The sequence below is a fragment of the Pelodiscus sinensis genome, chromosome 6 (assembly GCF_052426305.1).
Source record: "Pelodiscus sinensis isolate ZL-2025 chromosome 6, ASM5242630v1, whole genome shotgun sequence".
Taxonomy (NCBI): domain Eukaryota; kingdom Metazoa; phylum Chordata; order Testudines; family Trionychidae; genus Pelodiscus; species Pelodiscus sinensis.
In genome coordinates, this window is record NC_143057.1 from 125,196,243 (window position 1) to 125,223,507 (window position 27,265).

A 27,265-nucleotide genomic window follows, 5' to 3' on the forward strand; every position below is an offset into this window, starting at 1 on the left:
GGCTTTCTTGCGCAAAACTGCGTCTAGATTGGCAAGGATGCTTTTCTGCAACAAGTGCTTTTAGACACTCTGTTCCAAAAATGCTTTTAACGGAAAAACTTTTCCGTTAAAAGCATTTACGGAAAATCATGCCAGTCTAGACGTAGCCTTAGGGTACATCTACACAACAGTGTTATTTTGGAATAACAAAATGCGTATTTACACAGCAAGACATTATTTTGAAATAATGTCGAGATGGAAGACTTCTTACTTTGACTCCTGTAACTCTCAATTCATGAAGAGTAAAGGAAGTCAAAGGAAGAGTGTTCTTCCTTTGACTTCCTGCTGTGCAGACAGCACCAAAAGCTGAATTAAGCTATTTCTACTTCAGTTACGAAATTAGGCTACATCTACATTGCGCTTTCTTGCTCAAGAGCATATGAAATTCACACCTAATGAGCCGCCATTTTGGGCAAGAAGGAGCAGTTTGCACTGCTCCTTCTTGTGCAAAAACCCCTCTTGTGCAAGAGCCGTTGTGTCGCTTATTTTCAGGCAGAACAGCTCTTGCTCAAGACGGGGGTTTTGCGGAAGGAGGAGCAGTATAGACTGCTCCTTCTTACACAAAAGCCCCTTGCATAAAAATGGCGGCTCATTAAGTATGCAAATGAGGCACGGTGATATACAGTGCCGTGCCTCATTTGCATATGTTCTTGCACAAGAAAGCGCAATGTAGACGTAGCCTTGATGTAGCTGAAGTTGGGTAGCTTAATTCAGCTTTAGCCCTGCTGCATAGACATATCCTTAATGTATAGGCATTAAGGCCAGAAAAGACCATTTAGTCTCCCCTCCCTCATAACACAAACCACAGAATCTCATCCAGGAATGCCTGCATTAAGTCTGATAACTTCAAGCCATGTAGCCAATTATGGCAATCTTTTTAAAGCCAATTGCACAATATTTTTGAGGCTTGATTCACTTAGGGCTGGCAATATCTACCGCTGAATGACCTCCATGAGCATTCATTCTAGCTGAGCATTGTGTGAGAGTGAATACATAACTTGCAATAAGAACAGCCTTTCTTTTTGTCTCTTGTAATCACAAGCTATGTTCCCCACACCAAATGTTAAAAATACCAATATTTGGGGCCTAAAAATCATGTGTCTGGTTTAAAGATAATATCTTTAGGCTTCTTTTTCTTTGCCTTGTGGGGTTTTTAGATTTGTATTTTATATCTGATTCCTGTTTTCAAGCTTGACTTTAGAAGATGGGGTATAAAGCAAATCACCAGATTATCAACGAGGTCGTTGAAAGATTCCTTTATAGAAAACACATTTCTCAGTGAATACAATTTTTGATAACCGTTTTGAGAATGTAGTTGCTTAAAAATGCACCAAGCAAGAGAGAAAAAAAGTTTTTAACTGGAGAGGGAAGCACTTTCATTTTTTTAAACCTTTCAGCTGAGAGATGTTGACCAACTTTGCTGTTGACCTTGACTTACATGCTCTTTACAGTCAGGGTTATTCATGATAAAGAAGATGGTGATGATACATAAAATTATACTCAGGCAATGGCAACAGCAAATAATCCCAGTCTGAATTTCAAGCTATCCTGCAAAAACCTGCCACATTTTTTAATGGGAATAAAGAGCAGAAACAGTTTTATGTCTATTGATTAAGAGAACTATGGGACATTTTATTGTATTTACATATCGAGGGTGAGATTTTAAGAATTTAGGTGCCCAAATCCCATTGGAATTCAAGAGGATGAGGAAACCTAACTTCTTTCACTTCCATTAAAAAGCTAAATCTTAACAACCAAATTGTATTAGTGAATCAGACAGACAAAACAAATGGTTTTGATGGATTCCAAAACCAGTGGGAACCATTGTGATCATCTAGTTTGACCTTTATAATGCAGGCCATGGACACAATAATTCCTGGACCAGATCTTTTACAAAAATTCTCATCCCAGATTTAAAAATAGTTGTCATTAGAAAACCCCCACAATCCTTGGTATATTGTTCTAATGGTTCATTGGTCTCACCATTGAAAATGTACATCTTATTTCCAATCTGGGTTTATCTAATCTAAACTTCCAGCCATTGGATCCTTTTATAACCTTTCTTTGTTAGCTTGATGTGTTCATTGTTAAATATAGGTTGAAACTCTCCAAACTGGGACATTCTGGTTTGGTAACATCTGTGGACCTTAAGGACTGTGGTTTTTGTTGGACCAGAGAGACCTGGTGGAGGGGTGGAGGGCCAGAGGCAGGAGCCCTCTGAAGACCATGAACCCAGCTGGGCTGGCTTCAAGGGGACCAGTAGCCAGGAGTCCTGATGCAGAAGTCCAGCTGAACTGGCAGCAGGGTGCCCAGAGCACCATCAGGCTCTGGCAGGGCAGCAGTCAGACTCGGCCTTAGGGCAAGGTGAGCAAGGCGGTTGCCTTGGGCCCCACACATTCTGGGCCCCATTCTGCCCGGTGCCCACCCGGCTTCTTGCTCGCTGCCCTGGCTAGGAACCACGCGGCCATGCAATGCTGCCAACCACCACATGCCGCCATGGGCCCCGCAAACTCTTTGGCCGGGCCTGCAGGCGGCAGGGCAGCAGTCATCTGCAGTGGGGCTGGAAGATCAGACCTCAAAGTGCTGCAGCAAGTCTGGCAGGGCCGTGAGCCCTGGGTCAGCCATGGCAGAGCTGGTGGGGTGGAGAACCTCAGCAGTGGGGTGGCTGTCAGCCCCGGTGGGACTGGGAGCCCTAGCAGTGGAACTACAGGCTGCTGTTCCTCAAAGGCCCAATTTCTGGATCCCTCTTCTGGACCTACATCCAGTAACAAATCCAACCTGATATTCTTCATGTAAAGCGAGCTAGATTCGCTTTCAGACTCCTGGAAACCCCTTTGTTCTCCTCTGTGGAGTAGACAGCATCATAGGGTTCCAGCCTTTTGTGGTAGGAGTTCCGTACACATGTAAGGCATTCTGTCAGCCCCAAAGAACTTATGAGGTAGCGCCAGTGGCATACCTTTATATTTAGACCCACGCACGCGAGATTAGAATCCAGGTCTGTACTTGTATAATGAGGAGCAGAAGTGGGTCTACAGTCTGAGACTTTACAAACCCCTTAAAGTGTATTGTTCTATGGAGACTGTGGGCAACAAAGCTCAAATGAGTCTCCACTTAATTTAAACTTGTTTTCCTACCCAGGAGGAAGTCTTTCCTGCCCCCATGAAGTTTCCAGTGCGTGCCTGCAGTAGTCGGGTGTGAAAACAAGTTCTCAGCATGCCTGATTCACTTTGAACAGTACTTGCATACTGAGGGCATGTCTACACCAGGAAACTATTTCGAAATAGCACACATCGATTTAAGAACTCCCAAAATAGCAAAATCAAAATAGCGTGTCCTCACTATGGGGAAGCCTCGAAATCCGTCCGAGGCAGGCTCCATTAATGTGGATGTGCTACCTCAACTTAGAGCCTCAGGAAGCACTGGGGAGTAATTAATGTGAATTCCTCTGGGGAGTGGTTATTTTGAATTAGCAGCACTGGCCCGTCCACACTTCCGCTATTTCGAAATAATTATTTCAAAATTAGCTTTTCCTTGGGTAAGCAGGATTACAGATTTCGAAGTAAGCGGCCCGTTATTTCAAAATAATGGGCTGGATAGAGTGGACGCCCTGCTTATTCATTCACCCTAAGAGGGGTTATTTTGAAATAAAGCCCTAGTGCAGACGAGGACTGGAATAGCTTTACTGGCTTAACCCTTTGTTAACCATAGATAGAAGTAATGGAATCTCAGTGTCCAGATAAATTGGAACTTGAGCTCAATTTATTATCTCTACCAGTTAGCAGATTATCCCATTCCAAGATGCTGAACTTCCACTTGATATAGGCTAATAAGGGAAAGTGAAGGAAGGAATCCAGTGGGTTTATTACTCTTTTTAGAGTCTTGTTACCACACCACATTACGTTCCTCACATCCCACTGAAACCTGACAGGTTTCTGGCACTTAATTTTAGCTTCAAATTTACTAGTATTCATTATTCATTAAAAAAAAAAAGAAAGAATCATTTACATTTCCTGATTGGAAGCCAGGGATTATTCATCACTGCCCTGTACATATCTTATAGAGATGATAAATGAATATATATTAACTGAGCCCAAAAACAAAATAATGTGGGGGTTTTTTCCATAAAAGTTTTGCAGAGCTGCATTTCCGTTGTAATTAGTTTACTTAAAAAAAATCAAATCTTGTTAAGCAGTCATCAGAACGAAAGCTGATTTCCAGACTCCTGCACGCAAAAAAAAAAGGGGTTAATCCCCTCTCCCCACCTCTTTAGCACTTCAGTATAGCCACATAATTATATAACTTAACATAAAGCTAAAAAAAAATTTAAACAAATATCATGCAGTGCTGATGAAGAAATAAGGTAAAATCATTTACTCCGGGGAGGATAGGAAAGTCCCAAGGACTGGGATGAGCTACAAAGATTTTCTTTATCAAAGGAGAAGAAGATACTGAAATTTGGCTTTTCACCATGTTTGTGGTGTAAGTTAGACATAGACTTCACAGGGTTCGTCTGACTGATGCAAAAAGTCAAAATGCAGAAATACTCTGCCCGTTAATCTTATTGTCCCTTACCCCTTATCTGATATGGAGTAGTTACTTCAGATATAAGCCACCTAAGCAATCTTCCTACACTAAGGAGATTCTTCATGTGGGTTTTTTTCCACGGCTTGAGTAACCAACTGAAGGCCATTTTAGAGTACTGCAAGAGCATGAAGAACCTCAAATGGAATAAGCAGAGGCCAATGAAAAGAAGTGGCCATATTTTTTTGCTCAGTATTGGGAAGGGGGTAGTTGAAAGTTTGGTTGTGTTTACGCTACAAAGAAAAATTGGGAAAAGATGCATATCTTTTTCCACTTTTCTTTCGGAAGAGGCTTTTCCAAACTACACAGTGCCAAATTTCAGAACAAAACCCTCTTTCGGCACATCCCTTCTTCCTCATACAACAAGGTTTACAGAGATGGCAAAAGAACGCGTCTGTTAGTTCTGGAAAGGAACTAAGGGTACGACTACACTACAGCGCTAATTCGAACTGACTTAGTTCGAATTAGTTAATTCGAACTAAGCTAATTTGAACTAACGCGTCTAGAACTAAAAACTAGTTCGAATTAGCGTTTTGCTAATTCGAACTAGCGCATCCACATTAAGTGGACCCTGAACTGGGGTTAAGGATGGCCGGAAGCAGTGCCGGCAGGGCATCAGAGGAGGACTTAGAGCGTGGAGCTGCTGTCTCAGGCTAGCCGAGGGCTGTGCATAAAGGGTCCCTACCCCCACCCCGGACAGACAGTTCTCAGGGGTGCCCCGCTTGCAAAGCAGTCCTGGCTTGGATTGCCCAGAGTACCCACACTGGGCACATCACAACACTCGGCCATCAGACTGGCTGCACTTGCCGCAGGCTGCCATCTGCGGAGAGGGAGCAATTGGGGGGCTGCAGGAGAGCTTCCACCCCCAGAAGCCCGCAGAGCCAGCCCAGTCCTCCCCATCGGGGGTGCGTACCCCATTCCTCCCTCACCTTCTTCCACTTACCCTTCCTACCACCCAGAATAAAATCTAAATAACTGGCTAGCTTCTGGTGCTTTAAAAGGTGTGCATGTGGCATTCTTTTACAATGCTCCCAGAAAGCAAGACTTTTGCAGTTTATTTCTCTTAAGCACCAAAAGTAACTGCCTATAAGTTTGTTCTGTTGTTTGTTTTTACTGATCTGTAAAATCATAAAATGTAAAAACAGAAATAAATATTTATGGTGCATGGATAGCAGCGGTAAACCCATGCCATAAGCCATACCAGGAAAAAATTAAATCAATCATATTTCATAGCTAAGCGATGTCACCTGGTCCGACTCATAATTAAGAATCTCACAACTCCTTACTTGGTTTATAATCTAGTATTTGTATTTCAGCAACTCCAAGAGATCACCGCTGTTCCTTGGGTGTTAATCACTTGAGGTGCTGTGCAAAATAAGACACAGACCTAGCCACCAAGAGCTCACAATCTAAATAGATCAAACAGACACAGCAGAGACTCATGTACGATGAACAGCAAAGCTAGTAAGAGCACTTAAGACTCTTAAAACAAGGCTTGATACACTAGACCAGGAAGGTATCTGCAAATTGTCCAGAATCTCTTTATGAAGATGTCATCAAAATTAATTCCTCCTATCCATGCAAAAGTTCTAACTGGCCAGGATGGGGTTTATGGGGTAGGAGAGGCAAATCGTTTTACTTCTCAAGATGTTGAATTTTGGATGAACTATCTCCCTTCTCAATCTTGCTTTTGCATCTTCTTTGATCACATGGAGAAAGTAATATTAAGAGAGTATTAAGATGATGAGATGCAAATACACACTTTCTTCTGAGAAGAATGGGTCAGTTTCATCATATATGTAGGCAGAGCTGATCCAGAAAAGAAGATGCTCTGTGGAGGATCACAGAGAGCCTCTGAGGCAAACACTATTCACCAGAAATGAGGAACCCTTGGGGCATGTCAAGGGAGAGAGAGATACACACACCACAAAGACAGAGAAATGTGTTTCAAATTCTCACCTCAGATTCCCACACAAACCTGAATTCTCCCTTTTCAGGTATACATGGACTCAGGTTTGTTCTTTACACAAACATTAAGGAGCTCACATGCAACTATTTGTGTTCTATTCCTTGCCTTCCTTGCCTGTTATAACTGCAGGCAAGGAATTGGATGAAGAGGTAGAGAAGGTAACCTAAACTAAGCTCTATATTTCCCAAATGGGAAGCAGGTAAACACTGCCTACACTCGATTACACTACCGGAATCAGAGTTCCTTCCCTTGCCATGGGAAGACTTTTCGGTAGCATTTCTCTTGACTAAGACTAGAATAATATAGCAGTGGAAGATGAGTTTGGAATTCATTCAAAGCCTACCGAATATTCCCTTTTTGTAAGCTTCTTGCTAGTCAGCGTTACAGTCTGAGATCTTTGCGCACCTGATGAATCCCCCAGATTTTTTTTCTGTGTCTAAATGAAAGCATACAAAGCCATGCTTCCTATCAGTGTAATAGGTGAATAGGAACAAATGTTGTTTGACTTGGTTGTTTTCTTTTTCTTTTCTTTTTTTTAACTGCTGAAGCCCAGTGGAGTATGAATGCAGAATATCAGCCCATCTTGTAATATATACAGCATAATCTTCTTAAAATGAGTTTTCACTTCAAGGAACAGAAGGGCTTAAGGATGAGCAGCATGGGTTTTTTGTATTTGGCATCTCATTATACTTCATACCATTTATTTTCTTCTTCTAAGAACAATTGAATTTCATTAGTAGGAAAATTCATCCTACTTTTTTTTTGGAGGGGTAAATTAACTTTTTTTTGGATCATTTGTGTGTGGATGACAAGGAAGGGAGACTTCCCCCCAACAAAGTGGGAAAAGTTAGTGGGCTGTTTGCGGATTAAATGAAGTCCAAAGTTATTAGGCAGCATCATTAGCAAATGGACATTTCCTAAGTGCATCCAAAGTGGGAACATTGGAAGGGAAAAGTGATGTGCAAGGCCTTTCTGAGTCTGTGAAGCAGCTCTCAGATTAATATACTTGTGCAGCAGTTGGATGAGCCTCATTTGAATAGAGCATTACTTCCTTGTGACTTCTTGGCTAAGATGAAGTATAGAAGCAATGTACAATATCATGTCTTCTCCTGGGTGACTGCACCCAGATTCTCTGCTTGTTTGAAGTCAACGGCATTAGACCAGCAGAAAATTTAGCCCAATGCATGTTAGGTTAGATAATTTCTATGGGTATGTCTACACTACCCCGCTAGTTCGAACTAGCGGGGTAATGTATGCATACCGCACTTGCTAATGAAGCCTGGGATTTGAATTTCCCGGGCTTCATTAGCATAAGCGGGGAGCCGCCATTTTTAAACGAGGTGTACCGGTAGTTTGGAATAGGCACCCTAGTCCTAACTACCTAGTTCGAGCCCCGTGTAGCCGCGCTGCATGGGGTTCGAAGCAGCGGGGATTTAAAAATGGCGGCTTCCCGCTTATGCTAATGAAGCCCGGGAAATTCAAATCCCGGGCTTCATTAGCAAGTGCGGTATGCATACATTACCCTCCTAGTTCGAACTAGGAGGGTAGTGTAGACATACCCTGTTAGAGTTGTCCCTAGATACTCCAGCAGAGAAAATATCTCTTGTGCTAGATATAGGGCATACATGGACTAAGAAACAAATACCTCAATGAGTCCAGAATCTAAAGAAGCAAGATGTGGAGAAATTGGAGAAAGTCCAGAGAAGAGCAACAAAAATGATAAAAGGTCAAAAAAACATGAGCTATAAGGCAAGGTTGCAGGAATTGGACTTGTTTAGTTTGGAAAAGTAAAGACTGAGAGAGGACATGATACTGGTTTTCAGGTATCTAAAAGGGTGTCACAGGGAGGTGGGGGAAAATGTGTTCTCCTTGGCCTCTGAGGATAGGACAAGAAGCTATGGGCTTAAACTGCAGCAAGGGAGATTTAGATTGGACATTTGGAAAAACTTCCTAACTGCCAGCATGGTTAAACACTGGAATAAGTTGCCTAGGGAGGTTGTAGAATGTCCGTCACTGGAGATATCTGAGAACAGGTTAGACAGACATCTGTCAGGGATGATCTAGATGGTGCTTGGTCCTGCCACGAGGGCAGGGGACTGGACTTGATGACTTCTCAAGGTCCCTTCCCGTTCTAGGATTCTATAATAAATTAGAAAAGGAAGAAAATTCAATAATATAATAGTTCTCACATCTGTAATTATTGTGATCCAATTACATTTGTAATAAACTAGAGATGGGCTTGCTACTGGTCTATACTGGTAAAAAAAACCCTACGTGATTTGGTTCCCAACCTACAGAATCTGGGCTCATTTCTAGTCTTACATCTGGGGAGTGTGTATGTGTTTGTGGTAAGGGGACCAGATCCCTTGCTGTTATTGGGAGCACCCCTGTATTAGGGGCTTTGTCTTATAAATATAACTATCCCATTCCTCCCCCACACAAAAAGGAGTGTCCTTATTTTTCACACTTGCTATCTGTGGTGGTTAGTTTGGGGGATATTGATTCATCCGCTTATACTTTCTTTCTTTACTGGTGTGTTTTGTACTAATCCAAATTGTGAGCTCTTTGGAGTGTGTGTCATGGTGTCCACGTTGTCATCCCACGACACTATCCAGAGCACAGAAAGCTCTATGCTTCTCAAGGAGGTGCTTTTCCTAGAGTAACTGCGGAGCTAGTGCTCATTGAGCTCCATGCCAGTGTGGACACCATGAAGTTACAATGCTGAGGACTTGATTGGCTGCACAGTAACTTGCTAGCGTAGACTTGGCCTGAGAGGGGACATGATAACAGCTTTCAAGTGCCTAAAAGAATGTTGCAAGGAGGAGGGAGAAAAGTTGTTCCCCTTGACTTCTGAGGATAGGACAAGAAGCAATGGGCTTAAATTGCAGCATGGGAGGTTTGGATGGACATTAGGGGGGAAAAACCCTCCCCTATCAGGGTGTTAAGCACTGGAATAAACTGCCTAGGGAGGTTGTGTGTCTCCATCATTTCTCTCTCTCTGTGCAGCACAGTGACAGCTGAATTCTCTAGCCTAGGAATGACTGAAGAACAAGGCTATCGATGCTAGAGGCCAGTGATGATGTTCAAAAGGACACTACAGTCTAGTTGGGGTGTGGCTCCTCCCTCTCTAAGGGTACATCTAAACTACATGGCTCTGTCGACGGAGCCATGTAGATTTGTTGTTTTGGCAAAGTCAAATGAAGCCATGATTTAAATGATCGCGGCTTCATTTAAATTTACATGGCTGCCGCACTGAGCCGACAAACAGCTGATCAGCTGTTTGTCGGCTCAGCGCGCTAGTCTGGACGCTCCCCTGTCAACATCAAAGCCCTTTGTTGGCAGCCCCGGTAAACCTCATCCCACGAGGAATAACGGGGCTGCCGACAAAGGGCTTTGATGTCGGCAGGGAGCGTCCAGACTAGCGCGCTGAGTGGACAAACAGCTGATCAGCTGTTTGTCGGCTCAGCACGGCAGCCATGTAAATTTAAATGAAGCCGCGATCATTTAAATTGCGGCTTCATTTGACTTTGCCTATGTGTCTAATCTACATGCCTCTGCCGACAGAGGCATGTAGTCTAGACACAGCCTAAGTCTGTGAGTGGCCACTCCGTCTCACTACATCCCATGTGGGTTCTGGACAGGGGGAACCTGCAGGGTGACTTGTGTCATGAGTACAGCTCTCTGGTCGGGGCCACACCACAAAAGTCCTGAGGTCAAACCAGGGTACCCCAGAGCTTGCAGGTGCTCAGGCTTAGACTCAGGCTGAGCCTTTAAATAGTTACTAAGTCCAGGCCCTAATTCAGGGTGGGGTATAAGGATATTGCGCAAAAAGAGGTTTTTGTGCAAAATGAAATGGTTTGATGAGCAGTGAAATAGAGTTCAGCTGTCACTTTGAAACGCTCAGCCCTGGCCTCCAAGGGCATGTCTACACAGCAGCGTTATTTCAGGATAATGGACGTTATTCCGAAATAACAAAGTGTGCTTCTAAACAGCAAGCCGTTATTTTGAAATAATGTTGAGGTGGAGGTCTTCTTATTTGGACTCCTATAACCCTCATTTCATGAGGAGTAAGGGAAGTGGAAGGAAGAGTGTCCTTCCTTCAACTTCCTACTGTGTAGACCGCGTCAAAAGCCAAATGAAGCTATTTCGAGTTCAGCTACACACAATTGACATAGCTTAATACGACTTTCACCCTGCACAGTAGACGTGCCCTCATGAGTTAGCAGACATTAGAATGAACAGGGCAATTTCCACCAGAAAGCTTTTGTTTCAGACTCTGCAAATTGAGGCTCGCATCTCTCAGGCAAGTTCACTAATTCTGATGCAGCCAGACACCAGTGGGTGCTTACCCCAAATTCAGCACCTTTCCCCCTTACCCCACAAGAGTTTCACGTCTACTCTTGTTTTTTCCTGGAATCGTTTTCCCCTTGGCACACCTTGAGCCTGTCGGTCTTCGAGGGAACTCCCTCTTCTTTTTCTCAGAGCCCTACACTTTGGAAACTGCCCCATACAGAATGCCGGTAAATATACTGGAGGGAATATTCCTGCTGTGTGCATGTGTGCATACGCATGTGTGCTAGAGAACTAGATGATGTAATGTTACTAGGAGCCACCAGATGGCAAAATTTCAAAAGGTCTGGTTCCTTCTAGTCAGCCGAACATGTAGGTTGTTGACCGTAGGGAAATAATCAGTCAGTCATGCCTGATGTTCTTTTAAAAGAAGTTTTACATATTCCCAGAGAAATCTGAACTCTTTCTAAGTCTCTCTGACTGAAAATCATTCTGAGCTGCAGAGCTGTTGTGTATGGAATAAACTCACACAGGAGGGAAAAAAAATTACACGGTGCCAAAACATTACAGAAGGGACTTAATCAATCTTTTTCTCTCTTTGACTGCTATGCTGCTATGATAATTAAGAAATCAATATCCAATAAGAAGGGGTATGGCATCTAATGAAGAGGCAGGCATGCACAATAAAGTTTGTATACCTCTCCCTAGCATACATGGGCAATTTTCTAAACACGGGGGCATCATATATTACCTACTTTTGGCTGAGAGATTAGTTATAAATAGGGAAAGCATAGCTTTGCCTGTGAGATACCCCAGTTTGACAGTTCTCTCCTGATCGACTTAAACCACAGCTGCTTTCAAATCAAATTATGGGGGAAAATGCAGTGGAAATGGCTCACTAGTCATTGGCATGGTTATAAAATGAGTCAGGTTCATGATTTTGGAGATAAATGCCTAAATGGAGGTGCAAGGCATACCGCTTAACCTCTTACATTGATAACTGAGCATATAATGACTAAAATAAGCACATTTTTCCAAGGCACCCAATAGAGGCAGTGGTGGCAATAAAGAAAGATGCTCTGACCTTTAGGTTTCCCCCTGGAAATCAGCAAAGAGTATTTTCTTTGTAAATTGGTTTCAAATCAATTTCTTCTTTCCCTCTCGTAGGGTCAGATTCTGACCTGTATTGCAGAAGTGCAAATTGGGAGTTACTGTATCAACATCTGTGAAGTTTTGGGAGATTTGAATCTAGCCCTTATTTTGAAAGTCTTATAGATTCAAACGTGGGAGGGGTGCGGAGAAATCCAAGGCATTAGAAAATTAGGGAGAATCCATTAATTCCCCTATAATGCTTTATTAACAGGGAGGGTGTGGAGAGAGAAATGGTGTGAGGCTATGCCTCGACTTTTCTGGAAGGGACCTTCTGGAAAAACTGCTTCTAAAAGAGAGCGTCCACACTGCAAAAGTGCATCTAAAAAGCCATCTTCCTTTTCGAAAGGGAGCATCCACACTGAATGGACGCTATCTCAAATTTCAGCTGTGATTACTATGGACAGAGTGGCTACCAGGGCACCTGTGCTTTTTCCTCTTTCCTCTTCTTTCGAAATAACTCCCTCTTCCCCGTCCACACACGCCTTTTTCGAAAAGATCTCTTTCGCAAAAAGGCTTCTTCCTTGTAGAATGAAGATTACCAATGTTGGAACCCCCCCCCCGTTTCGATTTTTTTTCAAAAGAACGCAATTGCCGTATGGATATAACTCAAGTATTTTCAGAAAAATGGACATTTTTCTGAAAAAACTCACTAGTGAAGACATACCCTGTGAGAGGAAAGAAGATATATATAGAAAGAGAACAACATAGTACTTTAGTAAAAAGATAGATGAACAACTTTTAAAATATTATTGGAGACACGCTACTTTCACATTAAATACTAAAATATTAAAATTGATTGAGGTTATGAAATAAGTGAATTACTTAGTCCTCCATGCATTAAAATTAATTTCTCATCTCCGTATCTAAGCAGCTTCCCTACTGGCCTTTGCTGAGCCTTCTTAATATTTTATATGCTTAAGGGGAAAAGCTGCACTTTGACATCTTGGCATTCCCAGGCATTCCCCGTGCAAAGGATTTTCAAATGCGGCATGAAGGTGGAAAAAACAGGAGTCTTGCGGCACCATTCTGGGATTTCGTTCCTATTTGATTTTGCATGCAAGTGCGAAGAGTCCTTTTCTTCACTACCTTATTATTTTTTCTCCTTGTTTCTCACTAACTCACTCGTGTGGCTCTCATAGCACAGTAGCCCCTGTGCTGCTGAGAACATCAATAATTTGATTGTACCCGAACAATAATAAACGATGAAGCAACTTCATCTGAGCTTGAAGATCTGGCCTTAACCTTTCTCTATGTACAGCTCGGGAAGGCTTGTATTCAGGAGAATTTAAATCAGCAACGACACACCGAGCCTTGTGTACAGTGGTGCTGACACAAACATAGCAAAACTGCTGCTCGTAGGAGATAAGTTCTTATTTTGTGCCCATGATAACAAAGGGGTTTAGTATATCATCATTGGTGCTAAAAGCCGAGTAGGCAAATGGCCCCGGATAAGGCAAACAAGTGCTTAAATCACTGCAGTGAGGGGGCCAGAGGCTTGCCAGGAAATTAAATATGTAAAACCTTCAATATTATGGTCCTTATAGCCACATGCTGAGTCTGTATCATTTGATACAGCAGGGTTTTATTCTCGGGGGTCCACTCAGGCATTGCAGTTCTTTCAATAAAGCTATAATTTTAGACATCCCAGGCTAGGAGATAGGCAGGGTTAGATGTTCTGATGGAATAATGTGGGCCCAGGGCCCTGATTCTGGGTTTTTATTCTCGCCAGTGTATCTTGTGCAGATGTAGATCCGACTGATGGATAGGTGCTGAGAACTGTGCAGGGTCAAATATATTGTCGTTTATTCAGAAAATGAAAGAAATTACACTGTCGTGTGCCTGTCAATATCTGAATATGAGCCTATTTACAAAAAAAAAAGGAAATGTTATTGGAGGGAAGTACAGAAATAACAAAATCACCAAGAACTGTACCTAATTGAAGACTCCCCTCTCCAGTCTTACAAACGTCCATAATCTTACACTCAGATTTAGACATGCTGTGTGGGTTGCCAATAAGGTTATGTGCTTGTTGCAATAGCCACTTGCCTTGAACTCCCCTTCTTCTGCATCCCCACCCACTGTTTGTTGTTGGGAGGTCTCCCTCCAGTCCCTAAGGGAGGTCTCTCTCCAGTTTCAGACAGGTCTCCCTCCAGTCTCTAAGGAAACTACCCATATCCACACAATAGTGATTTCAGTTTTATTGATTGCTGCATAAAGGGCCCTCCTGAGAGGTCATCCTCTGTTCTTCTGTCCCCTGTGACTTCAGCAAAAGCTGTTTTTGCCCCACTATGAGTCACAAAACTACCCTTTGGAGAAGGATCACTGACGGAAGCCATCTTGAGCAAGCCTTTTGCTATGTAGGATGTGCTACCATGAGAAGACAGGAGACCAAATTCACCCGCCTGCTCTTTGTCCTTCACTTTCTCTTTTTTCACCATGTTCACAGTTCCAGAACCTAGAGATGAAAGACTGAAGCTTTGGTCAGGGTGACCTTTCACACCAGGGAAATTTGGTGTAGTTATCTTGTCACGTTGTATTCTAACAGAGATAATCGTGTTTCGTGACTCCCAAACACAAACCTGAATGGCATTTTGGCCAAAATTCCCTAAATTGTCACATAGCTGAAATGCAAATGAGGCCTGGCCTGCTCAGTCAATTCCCTTATTCACCAATAGATGGCAGCAGAGAGTTCTTTTCCCATTTGAGACTGACTTGCTGGAACAAAAAACAGGACTAGGTAGCACTTTAAAGACTAACAAGATGGTTTATTAGGTGATGAGCTTTCGTGGGCCAGACCCACTTGACTTGCTGGGGCATCCTCCAAACATTTCCTTCCTGCAACCAGTGCTCCTTCCTCCAAATTCCATTCAGTTGGCTATTCTCTCTATAATGTGACTCATGGCTGTCTAGAGCTTCTGTTTAGACAGGCCCTCAGGAAGGGGGGATTATGGAAAATGTATACAACCTTTAGGGTAGCAGGAAATAAAGATTATTCGTCCACACCCTGGTATCCTGAATTTCTGTGTCTTCAGCATTCTCTGTCCAACTCCATGGCTCTATTCTGCACTCCTCGCCCCAGAAGTACCCCTACGTATCTTCCTTTTATTGCAGTAGCCCCTAGAGGATATTGGCAGACGTGTTTCTCTTTCTCACAGCTACTTCTAAGGACAGCTGGGCTCTTCAAGCATCTTGCGTTTCCAAGCGCAGCCAATATCCTGTCCTTTGTCTGTGCGAGAGAACAACGAGGAGCAGGCTGTGCCTTCTCCACTCTGTTCTGCATCTGCACAATGCAAAAGGGGATTGAGCCTATAACTTGCCAAGTGCTTGTGTCAAGGGCACAAATAACTCTGCAATATAATACATTTTTATGATGATTAGAGTCCCTCCCTTTGAAACAATGAAAGCCCTGCTTCACGTATGGAAAGGACAGGCCATCTACTACAGATACCACTCTCAGCACATCATCCAAAACAAACTGGCACCAACCACATGAGACCAGCTATAGAATCTTGATGAGTAAAGTCATCTTCCCCCAGAGATTTCCTGGCCAGCATTGATTGCATCACTTTCAATATCCCTTCTGTGGTTACAGGAGACTCAAGAGATTTCCCTGTCTGAGTTGCCCAGCTTTGTCAATTCCAATTTATCTAGATATTCTTTTACCATTTTCCTAGACAACAAAGGTTTGTGATCAATAGAAGGTTTCATAAAAGCCCTGGAAAGCACTGCTAACCCTTCTTCCCTGTGTTACCAATTCCCCCCTTGGGTTTATGGAGCAGAGGTGACTGGCTGGCACTTACTTTATGTGCCAAGTTACTTGGCTGTTGCATTTTCTGCCTTTGTTTGGTTATGGGTGTTTTTCCTTCATGCCTCTGGAAAACATAAAACCTTTTTTTTCTGTTAGTAAAATAAGTTTGTTGCATTTTAGACCTTGGAATCCTCATGAACAGCTCCCCCCTCCATTAATTATTACTATTAAACCTGAGAAATCCTTATTCATTTTCTGCATCCTGTTTCCAGATGGTTTGCAAGAATCAGTTTTCCTTTTTGCTTAATTTTGCTTCTTCTTTTTTTAAGAGATTGAGATACATGCTATCTAAGCCACACCGTATTATCTAGTACTGAAAATATCCCCATGGAGTCCTGGATGATGTCTGAATTGCAATAATCCATTGATCTCTGCATCAGCTTCACTCAAACGACTTTAATTGGAAGGCTCCCCCAATATAGTCATTCATTCCAAAAATTCTGATTTTCAGTCAGCTCTAATATCAATACACTGGAAAGGGTGAAGAAAAGAATGTTCTGTGAAATCTACCCTTCTAATTGGCATGGAGATTTAATTCAGCTGTTCAGAGTCTGCCCTATTGGTACTATGGAAGACACATTCCACATTTGTTTGAAAGAAGCTTCTGTTCCCTAAATTATTATTATTATTATTATTATTATTATTATTATTATTATTATTATTATTATTATTATTATTATTATTATTATATATGTTACTAGGTCTAATTTCGTAGTGGTTATTTCAGATAATCACATCAAATATATACTTTCTACATTGGGGCCCATAAGCCAGTATCTAAAGTTATAGGTTTTGAGTAAACTCAGCCAAAAAATTTTGACTCATTTTTTTCCCCATGAAAGGCATGATTTTTCCCCATGAAAACCACACATTTTTTCATCAAAAATGTTCACTTTTAACTGCATTTTCAGTAGTTTGAGAAAAACCATTTGAAAAAAATTTGAACTGTCCACGTTCGTTGCATTTTGCTTTTGGAACAAACAACACAATATGCACATTTCAGTTTCAAATGAAACTGAACCAAAACGATTCTTTTGTTTCCCATATTGTTGATGGAAATGAAAGCTTTCCATTTCCAACCATTTGTTTTTCAAGCAAAACCATTTTGTTTAATCTTTTTTTGCAGGCATCAAACTGGGAGTTCCTCACCGGCTCTGGCTTTGAGACACACATATTCCATGTTGGCGGAGTTACTGTGGAAGGGACATCAAGGTGTCCCATGCTGTCTTGGAGAAAGAAGGCATGGCAACGAAATGGAATGTTTGGGAGGGAAGCCACTGCATCGCTTATTTAGTTCTCTCGCATTTAAAATGGAAGGTGCAAACCGTTTTCGTTCAGCTGACCTTAACCACTGATTAATCCCGACAGCTTCTTGTAAACAATGAAGTCGAAGAAATGCAATCTTCCTTTCCCCTTGAGCAGCTATGTCTCAGGGAGAAAGAGAGAGAGAGAGATTCACTATCTCCCACTTCATCCAAGGATTCAAGTGGTATCAATTCTGTTCCATAAAAAGGAAGCTTAATGTTCATTCACTCCCCAGGCTCAGGAAATCAGTGCAATGATCAGTGGTCCTCCCTATGCCTTCACCAGAACCATGAAATTGATCTGGCAAGATAATCAGTGACCGCAGATCCCATTGTTAACAGTCAGAACTGATGGTACTTAGCATCTCCCAGCAGGTGCTTAGCATTTTGCATGATTCAGGCCCATGGTGTCTGTTATTATGTTGCTAACTCTTGTGGGAGTAAATCCTAAAAGGGGCTGAACATCTGATACTCCCATCAGCTTCCAGGAGTAGTTGCAAGTCCTTTGTGAAAATGCAAGATGAGCTATGGTGTATTCCTTGTCTGGTAGTTAGAGCCAGGGATTGGAAGTTAGTACTGACTTATTCCAGACCTGATCCTACCTCTTTTCACCTTGTGTTGCCATTTGCACCTTTCCGAGGTGGCACCATTCTGACCTGGGATGACACTACCACCACCTCGCATGGATATAAGTAACCGCACAAAGTGCAAAGTAGTTGAGAATCAGCTTCCAGCTCAATGTAGACTGTGGTGTTTCTGTTTGTATTATTAAAAAGCAAAACAACAGGACTTCTCTTTTGGGGTCTGGGGGCCCTTAACGATAATGACAAATGCAGTTTAGGAGCACTGTTCTCATCTGTGGCTGAGGTTGGCTCAGATTGACTTGGGCATGGGGGAAAGGGAGATAGATGACAAAGCCATGTTTCCTCCTCTCCAACCCCCAAAGCTTGTCTGTGTTCTTGGTACAACATAGACAGCCTCAGGGTTATCGTGACTAGACCATTTGCTTGTAACTATATACAGAGAATTGTAACATGCTGAATCAGTGGCTGGCTGCTGTTATCTTTGGGAAGCTCAGATAACTCTGGCAAGATGTCAAATCAAAATCCATGTCTGTCATAGGAAAACGCTGCCAGTCACTAACTGGCTGCAGATGTCACTCAATGGAAACCTAGAGGAAGGAGCACAGGAAACCACTCGACTTGAGGCACTGATATATTTTTACTTAATTTCAAATCCAGAAATTATCTCCCTCCCCTTAAAAAGACACCAGGAGGTAAGAGTAAGGGTGCGTCTGCACAGCGGTGCTATCTCGAAATAAGCTACACAATCTAAGCTATGCAAATCACATAACTTATTTTGAGCTTATTTCAAGAGAGTCTATTTTGAAATTTGGCCCTGTCTACACAAATAGACCGCTCTTCTAATAAGTCCCTTAATGCTCATGGAATGAGGTTTACCAGGACGTCAGAATAGCAAGCCCATTATTTCGATTCCATTTTGAAATAATGGGCATGCTGTTAAGATGCAGAAAATGCTATTTCGGGATACCGGATGTATCCCAAAATAGCACCACTGTCTAGATATACCCTAAGTGAGCTCGACAAAGAAATGCAAGCTTTGTGTAAACAGCCTTGATCTCAATTTAGCAGTGTCATTGAAATCAACAGGAATATTCAAGTGAGTAAGGGCTACTTGCATGAGTAAAGAAAAAACTGACACAGGTGTTCAACAGTTGAAACTAGATGAAATGCTAATTTTTTTTAATTCAAGAACATGGTGCCTAAATGATTGGAAAGGGTACAGAGAAGAGCGACAAGAATGATTAAAGGTTTAGATAACATGACCTATGAAGCCAGGCTTCATGAACTGGGTTTGTTTAGTTTGGAAAAAAGAAGATTAAGGGGGGACATGAGAGCGGTTTTCAAATATCTAAAAGGGTGTCACAAGGAGGAAGGAGAAAATTTGTTCCTCTTAGTTTCTGAGGACAGGACAAGGAGTAATGGGCTTAAAGTGCAGCAGGGGAGGTTTAGATTGGACATTAGGAAAAAATTCCTAACTGTCAGGGTGGTCAAATATTGGAATAAATTGCCAAGGGAGGTGGTGGAATCTCCCTCTCTGGAGATATTTAAGAACAGGTTAGATAGACATCTGTCAGGGATGGTGTAGACGGAGCTTGGTCCTGCCTTGAGGGCGGGGGGCTGGACTCGATGACCTCTTGAGGTCCCTTCCAGTCCTATTATTCTATGATTCTATGATGCACACGGTTTGTGCACTGCCGTCAGAGTTTTAGTACCCAAGAAATATGGGATTGAAGCGCTATGCACTTTCCTTAAAGAGAAAATCCACAGTGAATCATGTTTGCTACAGGGTGAACCTCTCTCTCAAGACCTGATTGATATCAAACCAGAACATTTGCCAGATCACAGGGGTTAATATTGTCTAGCAGCATTACTAATGCATCCACTGCTTACTGGGTTCTTACAGTGCGTCTACACTGCACCATTATTTTGAGATAACTAGCATTATTTTGAAATAACAATGCAAGCGTCTACACAGCCATTCTGTTACTTTGAAATAATTTCAAAATAACAGATGGCTTTTCTAAACTCTGTAAACCTCATTCTATGAGGAATAATGCCTATTCTGAAATAGCTATTTAGAAATAAGGCGTGTGTAGATGCTTCATTGCTGCTATTTCGAAATAGACCTTCACCAGGGCCATTCTAAGTTATTCTTCCCCAAAGCCTCCTGAGGCTCTAAATCAAAATAGCACGTCTACATTAGGGAAGCCTGCCTCAGACTAATTTTGAGGCTTCCCTGCAGTATGGATATGCAATTTAGAAATAATCTATTTCGGAATAACTATTCCAGAATAGTTTATTTTGAAATAAGAGTGCAGCATAGATGTACCCTGACATTTAGGGGTAAATTAGAGCTAAATTACAGCACAGAGCTAGGGTAGATGAGTAGGTCTAAGCAAACTTTATGGGACCATGGAAAACTTGAGAAATGGACCTCCGTCTAACTAAAATCATGCTGGACCACAGATGTTGCCAGACCAGAAAGTGCCAGATTAGAGAGGTTCAACCTATCATTGTGTGGATCCTGGTTCTGTTCTCCTTACTAGAACAGCATAGACGTTTTCATTCAATTTTTTTCCCCAGTGAAAAATGGCTCAGTCGTGAAAATGGAAAGTTCCATGATATATGTCTTACTTCAGTGACATTTACTTATTAGAGAAGATAATTAAGAGGTGACATGATTTTGAAAGTGGGTTAAGGTCAACAGATACAAGACACTCTGGGTATGTCTAGACTACATCCTTCTGTCGCCAGAGGGATGTAAATTAGACATACTGAAATTGCTAATGAAGTGGGGATTTAAATATCCCATGCTTCATTAGAAAAAAATGGCCTCTGCTTTTTGCCAACATGGCAATTTGCCTGGAAAAAGGGGCAGTCTAGACAGGGATCAGTCGGCAAGGAAAGCCTTTTCCGACCGATCCCTTATGCCTCGTGCAATGAGGTGTACATGATCGGTTGGAAAAGGCTTTCCTTGCCAACCGATCCCCCTTTAGACTGCCACTTTTCGCCGGCAAATTGCTGTGTCGGCAAAAAGTGGAGGCCATTTTTATTCTAATGAAGTGCAGGATATTTAAATCCCCGCTTCATTAGCAATTTTGGTATGTCTAATCTACATCCCTCTGGTGACAGAGTGATGTAGTCTAGACATACCCTCTGATTCTAGAATGTGTATCCACACATGGAATGATTCAGGAATAGCTGTTTCTGAATGACTCCAAAGACAGGTAAGACAGGATAGCCTCCGGACAATTTCTGTAACTTTCTCAGGCATGTGGGAGATTGTTCAGGGAGGGTGGAAAAAGCAGGATGGTGGGTGAAAGTAATGTTCCTTGACCTCCAAGCTGTTTTAACAACCTTGTCCAGATATAAGAGCCTGAACAAAATAATAATACTTAGCTCTTCTATAGCTCCTCTCATCCACAGATCTCAAAGCTCTTTACAAAGGAAATAAGTATTGCTATTAGAGATGAATGAAGATCAGAATTTCTAGCTCTGTGGCTGGACTACATCTCCCATGATGCAGTTCAGCCAGAGAGGTTTGCAAGGTACATTAGGGAAGATATAGTCAAGCCAGGGTTGGGGCCCACAAAAGAGAAAAGGGGCAAGAGGTACTGGAAATGCAGCTCTAATGGGACACCAAGAAAGATCAGTCAGATACAATCAGTGTCAAACTTACCTGAAGCAAATTTTTCAAATCAGTTTGACAATACTTCACTTTGAATCAACACAACTTGAATCTAAGGCTGTGTCTAGACTGCATCCCTTTTCTGTAAAAGGGATGCAAATTAGACACATCACAATTGCAAATGAAGCGGGGATTTAAATTCCCCCTGCTTCATTTGCATGAACATGGCTGCTGCTTTTTTCCGGCTCGGAGCTTTGCCGGAAAAAAGCACCAGTCTAGACGGGGATCTTTCGGAAAATAAAGCCTTTTCCGAAAGATCCCTTATTCCTTTTTTTAAGAGGAATAAGGGATCTTTCGGAAAAGGCTTTATTTTCCAAAAGATTCCCGTCTAGACTGGCGCTTTTTTCCAGCAAAGCTTCGAGCCGGAAAAAAGCAGCAGCCATTTTTATGCAAATGAAGCGGGGGGATTTAAATCCCCACTTCATTTGCAATTGCGATGTGTCTAATTTGCATCCCTTTTATGGAAAAAGGATGCAGTCTAGACACAACCCCCATGTTTCATTTTGATTTTCCCAGTGAACAAGTGTAAAATGGGGGTCAAGTGGTGTATTTTCCATTGGAAAAGTATTTCAGGCCATAGCTACACTAGGAAAATATTTCAAAATTCCTAAATGTGACTTAATAACTCCTGATTTAACAAATTCAAAGTAGCGTGTCCTCACTATGGGGAAGCATCGAAATTAGTCTGAGGCAGGCTCCATTAAATGTGGATGCACTACCTCAGACTTAGAGCCCCGGGAAGCACTGGGGAGTAATTAGTTCAAATTACTCTGGGGATTAATTATTTTGAAATAGTGGCACCAGAGCATCCACACTACCACTATTTCAAACTAACTTTTTTTTGTAATTAGTGTTATTCCTGATGAAAGGCGGAAGTACCGATTTCGAACTAAGCAGCCTGTTATTTCAAAATAACGGGCTAGGTAGTGTGGACACTCTGCTTCTAAATTGGAGTGAAGAGGTGGTTATTTTGAAATAAAGTCCTTGTGTAGACCTGGGCTCAGTGGAAAATTCTTGACCAGCTCAAATCACTATACCCATTTTACTGATGGGAACACTGAAGCCCAGTGTGCCTTGCTGAAGATCTCACAGTAAATCCAGGTAGGAACAAAATCCTGGGGCAAAGTCCTCTTTACTAGGCCACAGAAGAGTCCAGCAAGTTTCCAAGCCTGTACAGAGGATTGTCAATGCAGGCCAATCTTCACCTAGGACTACTCCAGCCAATAATTTCACAGAGCTGTACTCTAGAGCTATGTAACACAGCAGGGTGCTGGTAACAGATTCCTTTCCCACCATTCTCAGCGGACCCCCCACAAGAAAAGGTCTTGCTAAAGATGGGAAGCAAATTGATTATGAATTGGAGTTTTGTCTGCCAACATTCTTTTAATATGTAATCTTGTCATGAGTGAACTCAAGTCATTAATAATACAGTAAGCAAAATGTGCTATAGTTAACCTTAAATTATAACTTACAAAGAGAGTTCTTGCAGTTTTTGCTTTGATTTATGAGCTCAGTTTATTCTATGCAAATTCATGCACAGTTTCTAATAAGAGGGAGGGGGGAAGATAAAAGAGCCTTGAATATTTTATAAGCTTTCCCCACTTACCTTAATTTAGAAATATGAAGCTGAATATGTAAGTAGAGAATAATTACCTGTTACTAATCTCCCACATAGTTTATCTATTTCAACCCTGAACATCCTGAGCAATGCAAAACATAACTGTTTTACTACCTGTACCACTGTAAATATGCTAATTAGGTATACTTCAGTGCTACTTTTTGCTGATACATGAGAAGAGAGATACTGTAATATAATCAGCCAGTGCTGTGCTATTGTTTTATATCCCTTTTAAAAATAATATGCCTGCTGTTCAGTATTTCATTTGTTGGACACAATAAAGTTCACTTTTAAGAGGATAGTGCCCTAGATAACATTCCTGTGCGGTAATTCCCAGGTGAAATTTCTATCTTTTAGAACTGGCATAACAAATCCGTAATTCTTCTTGTAGAACCACATCATGGCAGCAGTAGTAGTAGAACTCAGCTCTTCCTGCTCTACAAAAAATAAAGGTGCTTCAGCTGAATCTGACTGCCCCTTAGATTTTAACAGTATATAGCCCATGAAACAAAGTTACACAAATCTCATTCCATCCACTAGAGGTCAGTGGTTTCCACTAGAGCTGGCCAAATGTTTTCCTTTTTTTCGTGAAAATTTTGAAAATACAAATGTGTGTCTTTTCTGACATTTTTTGATATGGGACTATTTGATATTTTGTAAAACTTTTCATGGGTTCAAAAACCAAAAAGCTTCGAAACACAAAGACACCCCTGTTGGAGACATAACTTGAGAGAGCATATCCTGTATCAATGTGCACACTTGCCTAACGAAAGTGTCAGAAAAACACAGACACATTGAAAATAAAAATATTTTCAAATGGAAACTTTTCACCAAAATTAAAGCCACCCAACATAATTTTCTAAAAAATTGACAAAAGTTGTCATGCAATGGAGGAATTTTATAAACATGGATTGGTACTTTCTTTATTATTAACATTTTTCATTAAGAAAAAAAATCATTTTCAATTTACCACTCAGCAGCTTATGATTGGCTTCAAATGGTGATATATTGATTTTATAAATATTTATCGTTGTCATCTCATTAGAGTATATATACCCTGTTGGCTATGTGTGTGTAAAGTGGAATATTCACAGACTTCCTTCCTCAAAAGCATGAAAATCAGAAGAAGTAGACTTGTGTTTCCTGTCTCAGGGCATGGCTACATGGAGGAGTTATTTCAAAATTCCTCTCCTTATTTCAAAATAACAAGGTGAGCGTCCACACAAAAAGCCCATTGTTCTGAAAGAGCAGGCTTGTTATTTCACAATAATAACTCCTGCTTCAGATGAGGATTAATGCCTATTTCAAAATAGTTATTTCAGGAGTGTAGATAAGGAGGGTGAGATATAATTTGTATCAGAGAAGCAGAAGGAGAGCACCTCTTTACTCATGGAAAAATCCATGTTGTTCGGTTGTTTGCTAGGCCCTTGTCTTCACACTGGGACTCTGTCTGCTTGTGCCAGTCCACCAATGAAGAGCTTACGGTCATGTAACAATATTGAAGTGAATTTAGTGTTAAAATGTGCCAGGTAATTGGTAGCCCATCAGACTGAAGACATCTATTTAGAGATGGCATCATTTCAGCACAGGCAGTAGTTCCAGTGTCCATCTTCCACATACACCCTTTTCCCCACGGACGGGTAGCAATTTGAGCAATGTGGTCCCTTGCAGGTAGCTGTTGGCTCTGTGTGTGTGTGCTTTCTGTGTCCTGCCTCCGCCCCGCACAGATAGCTGATACTGCAAACCTCCATCGAATGCCCAATAGGGCCTCAAGTCTTGGCTTGTAGCAAAGGCACCCAGACAGCTTTATTGTTGATGAAATTCCCCAGCTCAATAATTACAGGTACACTAGCATAGTTATGCCAGCTCAGTAAATGGCAGGACTTTCCATTCCTCCTTAGGTCAGAGAAAGACCCCTCGTTGTATACCCATACAAACAAGCTACGTATTGCCTCTCTGACATGGTTACATACCCCCCTTCACTTTGCACATGTCTGTTCACTGAAAACATTTCCATTCATCACCCTTTCAGCCTGATCTTTTAGGAGTCTGTTTGTAGCATAATTGGTGTTGGGGAGTTCTGGTACCACCCATCTGGAATGTCCTTGTGTGAGTGTCCTGTGCCTGGTACTTCTTAGGCATAGAGGGAGTAATGCCAAAGAAGAGAAGATATTTCAGCCTCCATCAGTCATTTGGTGCTGTCCAGAATGTTGCCAGTTCTAGTGGCTAGGTAGCTTTAGGTGCTTTAGACACCTGAACAGTGGAATCTGTATGGATATCCATCAGCTTTGTTTCATTCACACCACTGGACAATTGGCAGAGAGTAATGATCTTTTTGTCACTACTTGTTTGGTTACAAAGGAAAGGGAGGATGACAAACCTGTTCAGAAAAATGTAAAAAACAACAAATAGTCTGGTAGCACTTAAAAGACTAACACAGACGAAAGCTCATGATACCATCTACATATTTTGTTAGTCTTTAAAGTGCTACCAGACTATTTGTTGGTTTTTTAAAGTTTTTCCTGTTACAGACTACCTCGGCTACCCCTCTGAAGCTTTTAAACCTGTTAAGCTTTGGGAAAAAACCCAAATCAAACATCCAAAATAGTGCTATTACCCAAAGCCATCCCCCATCCCAGCTTGAAGGCCTATTAATATCAATCATTAATTTTACCCCCTGGATCTTTTTTTTTAGTCAGCAAACTCTAAGTGTTCAGTGACAGGCGAGGTTATCCAAAAATAAAATTGCCTGGCTGTATACTCAATTGTACTTTCCTCTAGTTAGCGAACAAGGCGAATGTTTTGCTGTTATCTCCACTTCTGTCCATCACAATAAATTTAGATCACATTGCAAAAGGGGGAAATGGACGTCCTGCAATCAAGGGAAAATAAAATCATTCGCTTTTCTGTAAATCACAGTGTCATGTTGCATTACAATAAGTACCTCACGATATATCACATTACTTTTGTAAGCTTGCAGTGTGCGCGAATCAAATCTTCAGCAGAACAGTGTGACTTACAATGGGATTCCTATATCAAAGCAAGAACTTTTAAAATAATTGTACTAGGTATACAATGAAGGCAAGTGATACATCTGGAAGCAAATGAATGGAATCCACAAATCCCTGTTATTCTCTTCAAACAGGATTCATATTGCAGATTTTTTTCTTTGTTTTAGTCATTTGAACAAGAAGAATTAGCATATTTTTGTTGTAGAAATGTAGCCTTGTTAGTATGGTGCAGCTGAAACAAAAAACAGGACTGTGTAGCACTTTAAAGACTAACAAGATGGTTTAATAGGTGATGAGCTCATCACCTATTAAACCATCTTGTTAGTCTTTAAAGTGCTACACAGTCCTGTTTTTTGTTTCATATTTTTGTTGCTTCTCTCAAAATGCAAAATATGTACCTTTCCTAGCCAAATACACTCAACTATCCTCTACCTGTTCTACTTATCTGGTCAGAGCTGGTCTTGGTCAGTGCACTCAAAGGGTGTGTCTAGACTACCTAGTTTTGTCGACAAAAGTGGACTTTTGTCGACAAAACTATACCAGCGTCTACACTACCGCTGAGTTCTGTCGACATAACATCGACAGAACTCAGCAGTTCTGTCGATGCTGGTATACCTCATTTTACGAGGCATAACACCTTTTGTCGACAGAACTCTGTCAACAGAAGGTGTTATTGCCTGTAACATTGCGTCCAGACTACGGAGTTCTGTCGACAAAGCAGCTTGCTTTGTCGACAGAACTCAATGTGTCTGGACGCTCTCTGTCGACGGAAGTTTTGTTGACAGTATCTGTCGACAAAACTTCCGTCGACAAAACGCGGTAGTCTAGACGTACCCAAAAGGTCCTCTTTCAGGATGTTGGTAAATTAAGGGAAATAGAAAAGGGAAACCTCCACCTATCATAAAACTAAACTCTATTCAATGGCTTTGGAACAAGGCTGGGGAATTTTAGTGGTATTGTAATTTCATGGTGGCACTTGTCTTTTAGAAACCCACTGAAGTGTTTTACCCACTCTTGTCATATGGGCCATTAAAGAGACACTAGCTGTTAAAGATTTGGACCCAACTGGAACAGTTTAATACAAACAATAGCATCTGCTACCCTTTCAGATTAAGAAGTGTTTTACTTTCTCCCTTCTCTAGTGTAAAGGGCAAAGAAGTTGGACCAGGTATTTTGTGTTTGGAATAAGGGGCGAGACTGTAAGCAAGGTCATATGAATTC